Genomic DNA, 6378 nt, shown 5'->3' with positions numbered 1-6378 from the left:
GCTAGCTTTCTTAGTATACTTAGGTAGGTTCTTATACTATAGTCTTTTTAGCTATCTATAGTCTTATATAAAATATCTTGTTTTTTTATAGTTATAGTACTTAATAGTACTAACGCCTTATACTAGTTACTAATCTTATTTCTTAGTAACGCTAACGTCTATAGGTCTTATATATTATCTATAAGTAGTGCTTAAGTAGTTATTATATAGTTACTTTTAGTTATTTTATTCTCTATTTTACTAGTATAGCTCCTTAGGTCCTTAGGTGTACTTTTTGCCTATATTTACGTTAGGTTATTAAGTTTCTTCTTGTTTTTTATATTATTTAAAAAGGTATATATTAATCTTAATAGTAAGTTTAATATAAGATAGAAAGCCCTTAGGTAAGTTAATAATCTTAATAAGTTTATTCTTAACGTTATTTTTAAGTCCTTAATAAAAAGTAAAGATTAATAATTCTTAAGTAATATTAAGTTAAGTAGCTAGTTATTAGAATTTAGCTATATAGTAAGAGGCTAACTTAGTTTATTATAAGCTAGCTAGGTCTTACTTAGCTTATTACTTCTTATTAAGGTCTTAAAATAGTAACTATAAGGCTTTTATAAAGCTAGTTATACTTCTAAAGATATTTTATATCTTAAAAAAGTAAATAGTAAGATTACTATTATTCTTAAAGAACTCCTCTAGGTAAGGTTTATACTAAGTAAGTGCTTTTTTATAAAAAAAGGTCCTTATATAGATTACTTATTTAGTTTTACTTCTAAAGTTAGTAGTATAAAAAGTCTAATAAGTATATACTTAGATTAGAAATACTTTTAGTTACTTACTAGTACTACTATAAGTAGTAAGTAAATTAAGTTTAAGTTTATTATACCCTTCTATAGGGGTAGTAATAATATTAGCTACCTCTTATAAGGTGTAGTTATTCTCCTTAAGTTTAGTAACTTCTCTCTCTTTTTTCTTAAGCTTAGTAAGGGTAGTAGTAACTATAAAATAAAGTTTATAAACTTTATTACCCTTACTTTTAAGTTTATTCTTAAGTTTATTTATTATAGTTTATATCTTAGCTATATTAGAATTATTCTTTTTAATTTAGCTTATAATAATACTATAGGTTTATTAGGTGTAACCTAGTTCTTTATCTAATACTTTAGTGTCCCTTATCTTATTATTTAGGTTTTATATAGAAGTAACTAAAGGCTTCTTTTTACTAAAGCTAGATAAAGTAGAGGTAGTTTATAGTGTAGATATCTTATTATGTTTTACTATTAGGTAAGTACTAAGGTTAACTTACTTAATAGAAGTAATTAAAGTGTTATAGCTAGTTTCTAGATAGTAAAGTTTCTACTAATAGTAAGTAGAGGTTAATACTTAGTTAATAGTGTTTATTATTCTTATTAGTCTTATTAATTACTAAGTAATTAGTTAGGTAGTTAAGGGTGTTATAGTGCTTATATAGCTTCTTATTAATTAAATTACTAAGGTTAGATACTAAAAGGTATTTAAAGAATATATTATAAGTTAATTACTAAAGAGCTATAGAAGTCTGTCCTTAAGTACGTCTAAGTCTATCCTATATATAAGTCCTAGCTATTCCCTAAACAGTTCCTTCTAACTAATAGTTATAAGTAATTACTATTCTTATATAAGGTAAGCGCTTAGTAGATACTAGTAAGCGTTTACTTTTATAATTACTAGTAATTACCTTATTACGTAATTACTTTCTTATCTCTACGTAACTTATACTATAGTTCTTCTGTTCTAGAGAGTTATCTATCTGTTCCCTTGTTTCTTGTTTGTATAAATGCTGCTGCTGCCTATTGTCTGCCTGTTAGGTGGGGTAACATAGCCTATAACTTATTAGGTTATAACATCTAGTAGTAGCTATATAGCTTATTTATAAGAAAAATAGTATAACTTTATTACTAACCTATAAGGAGCTATATCTACGTTACTGTCTTAGTATTTTAGTGTCTAGAGCGGCTTTATATAAAAGTTAAAGCAGAAGTCTATTAAAGAAAATAAAGAAAGTAAGGTTAATATATATAATTAGCTGAATAGGATATCTCTAAGTAAAGCGCTATTATAGAAAGTTTATATAATAGACAAACCTCTTTCTGTTTTACCTTTATCTATAACATAGGAAATTCTTCTATAAGCTCTGCTACCACTAGCCTAAAGAAGATACCTTAGAGATCGCTCTACGCCTCTTAGTCTAACATAAAGACTAATTAGCTAGTTAGAGAACTAGATCCTTATGTTAGAGGACAAGAACTATAACCTTTACTATTAAATTATTAGCTAGAAGTAGATTAATAACAATAAGGATTATATTATTACTATACTAAGGCAACATAACTACTAGGTTAATCTAGAGCTTAATTAACGAACTAAGGCACTAATAAAGCTAGTAAGTATAGCTATAGCTAATTAAAGCTCTAGCTATTTACTTATTAACAGACTAGCGTCTAATTACTTTAAGAGCCTAGATTACAGCGCTATTAATAAAGTTATTTAGATTTACAGCTAACTATAGCCTAGTTCTAGTCCCTTAGATACCTATATATACCTTATCTTAGTCTATTTATAGTCTAGTTACTTATATTACACCTTATTACTAACAGCTTTTATATAGATCTTAAGTTCCTTTAGTTAATATCTGTTACCTAGCTTATCTCTAAAAAGTAATATTTATTTACTACTATAAATTATAATAAATACCGTTATATGTATAATACATATAGTTAAGGTCAATCTAAGACCTTTTATTACTAATTTCTAGCTAGGCCTAACTACTGCCCTATAAAAGATATTTACTATTACTATTAACTATATAGTAAACCACCCTATATATATATCTACTATTATTATTACTATATTCCTAGCGCCCTTAAAAGATACTAAAGTCAGACTATTAGATATATAGAGAAGTTTTATATATCACTTAACAAAATAACCTTAACTATCCTAGCTAATACATAGTCTCTAGGGGGCGATAAGGATTATCTCGCGTGATCTTTAGAGCTTTTAGTGGTCCCTCCCTCCTACTAACCCCCTAATAAGTCTCCTTATTAAGTAGAACTTCTAGGCAGTTCTGTCTACAGGCTATAGGAACTTATAGGTTATCTAACTATACTATAGTCGCTATTACTACTACTAGTTAGTATAAAGCCTTAGTTTCTAACTTCTGCCTAGTAGTTAAAAAGTAAATATAGAGGGGACATAATAGATATTTTATATACTTTAAGAGACTTAAGATAATATAGTTTTATTTTATTATTAATTATGTTTATAAGTCTAGTTATTTAGTTATTAGTCTAAGGTTTCTATATATATTATCTCTTAGTCTTATTTTAACTTACTTTCTTTAAATTCTCTTAGTAACTAGAGTAAAACGGCCCTAGCTAGCTTTTAAGCCTTAGAAGGATAAAGTGGCTTTAGGTAGAGTTTAGGCTATCTTTCTTTAGCTAACGTGCAGGCTTTATAAGTAAGGATAAATAGTATTAATTTCTAGATAGGTGCTATATATACTAGCTTGAGTAATCTAGAAACCGGATTTAAGAGATCCCTAGAGGCCTAGCTCCTAGTATACACCTAAACTCTAGGACCTTAAGTTTTGCTAAGCTATATTTTTTCTAGTTTAAAGAGAGGTCATAACCTTAAAGGCAGGTTAGTTTACTATTTTAGCCTTTTAGTAATATTTTAAGTGTAACCCCTTCTATAGTACTAAAACCTTTAGTATTATTAAAGCACGTTATTAAATAAAATTATTCTTACGTAAGATATAAAGATACAAGCTAGAAACTAGGTAATATTTAAACGATAATATTCTCTTAGCTAGGTATATAAAGGGCTAAATACTAAAAACCTAGTAGGAAGATTAATTAAACCCCCCTAAAAGAAATCCTAGGAGAAAGCAGACTTTTAAAATAATATAAATTATCTCTTTTTCTAGTAGACTTATGAATACTAATCTACTTAGCGTATTTATAGATAATTATAACTAAACTCTACTATAATAGACTGTTTCACTCTATAAGATAACACTACTACTGAATATTACTAGTTTAGACCTTTACTTTATAAATACTTTCTAGTTTATTAATATAATTTTATATAGTAAAGAGGGCACTTATTTATATTAATAACTAGCTTATATATAGTATTTATAGCTATTTAAGTCTCTTAAAGCTACTATAAAGACTAAAAGAGAGACTAGTGTCTGTTATAAGTTAAGCTGCTATAATATAAGTGTTATATTAGATATATATAAGAGTGTATAAGATAGTTTATTAGATCTAAAGGCGCTTAGGAGTTTGCTTTATAAGCGCAGGCAAATAAGCTAGCGCTAGATAATACTTATAGGACTATTACCCCTCTTTATTCTTATATACTTAAAAATAGTAGAGATAGTAGTATATATATATCTATTTATTCAATAGGTAACTTTTATAGCTTATAGTAAAAAGTTATAGGTCCTCTAGTGTTTATAGGGCTACTATAATAACCCTAGCTACTAACGTCTAACAGCAAATACTAGCTAGGTTTATTAATATATACGCTTATATTATAAGAATAGCTAAGGAGGTAAGTATATTAGGTAATCTAAGAAGCTTATAGAATATTATTATAAGGAGTTCTTTACTTTATTAAGGGGAATAACTCTAGATATAATAGATATAGATTAGGAGGGTTACTGCTTACTAAACACCCCTTAGGTACTTATTTATCTAGGCTTATAGTGCTACTTAGTTTGCCTTATTATACCTTATTACACCTTACTGCCTAAAACCTAGCTCTAGTGCCCTAAAGTCCTGTTTTCTTTAGCCTAGTATTATTATTATATCTCTTTATACCTCCTTACACTACTACAGACTATTATTTCTTATAGTATCTATACCTTTATTACCTACTAACACTGCCTTACACTTTGCTGTCTATCTCCCTACACTTCCTAGCACCTATATACTTCTATACATAACGCTGTTGCCCTATGTCCTTCTTTATATCTCTTATTTATGTACTGTAATATCTATGTACACCTGTAACGCCTTAAGCACTAAACACACGCATTAAGCTAGAGATATAATTTCAGCTTTCTAAGAATAAAAGAGAACTATTCCTAAAATTAACTATTATAGATATTATATTTAGCGTAGTAAATTAGTAGATAAGCTTATAATAGAATTAGAATATTAGATAGAAACCTACAGCTAGGAATCTAGAGTCCTGACATAGTAACCTAGAATCCTAGATGTCTTGGTCCCGTATTTAGCACAGTAGATACTACTAGGACCCTGGCCTAGATTTATAAAGTCACCAATAGCGCTTAGGTTTATATATCTAGGTTCTAAGCCCTAGGGTCTCTAAGATAGCCACCTAATATCCAATACCGAGTTCATGGCGCCCTTATATTACATAGTATCAGGGGCCATTTCAAAGGTGGCTATTGTCATTTTCATTAAATAGAGCAGTAAGAGGCTCCAAATGATGCTTAGAGTGCCAATAAACATGTCCGCTCCCATACATACTCCTGCTTCACCCGCCCTTCCTTCTGACACAGCAATCGCGCCGTGCCCGCTGCTTGATGCGATTAAGCATCAAGTCCAGGAGTATCAGTAGAAGGCGAATTAAGCGTCGCTAAAAGTTTAGTTAACATCTTTAGTGGTGGTAGTGTAGGCCTGTGGCTTATACAGCTTAGCAGATTACCCTATAGGGATGAAGTTCTTAAGGAACAATCACTAACAGAGCCAGAACTAGCTGCTAACCACAAGCACCACTAGTAATCCGTGCAGGGGACCACCTCAACCAGGAAAAAGTAAAGTATTTTTTTTCTTATGTCTTACACCCATTTATGCTCTCTTCCCTTCTGGCTGTCTCAGCTTACACCTCACAATAATTGGTTGTGTGCATCAGGTTTTACGCCTGGATCAGTTCGCCTAGTGGCTTATTCAGAGTGACACTATAATCACCTGGATTCGTCAATGTCTAGCTAATCTCTTGATTTCTACAAATCGCGCTTCAGTATGACCCGCTTGATCCGTTCTAGAACCTTAAAGCTAAATCGCTTCTTCACAACCTCAGCCTTCCCTTTGTTTTAAGTTAGATTCTTTTCCCACTCTTCAAGATCTAAAAGGGAGGATCTAGTGTAGGGGTAATCAACTCCAAGGCAGCGTTATCAGAGCCAGAGGCAGCCGCGCATCAACTGGATTACGTCAACCTGCCGCCCCTGTCTATTCCATGTATAAGCCAGGTTAGCCATGCTAGTAAGCGTGTCAGGATATTTATCCCTAAGCACCCTCTTTCTTGTCTCTATTACCTGCACTTTAAGCTCTTCTACCTCTTTCTATTACCCTTAGTTCTAATATGTTAATACTA

The sequence above is a fragment of the Colletotrichum graminicola genome (assembly GCF_000149035.1).
Source record: "Colletotrichum graminicola M1.001 genomic scaffold supercont1.121, whole genome shotgun sequence".
Lineage (NCBI taxonomy): Eukaryota > Fungi > Ascomycota > Sordariomycetes > Glomerellales > Glomerellaceae > Colletotrichum > Colletotrichum graminicola.
The sequence above is the reverse complement of the archived record's forward strand: the minus strand, read 5'-3'. Positions refer to the sequence as shown.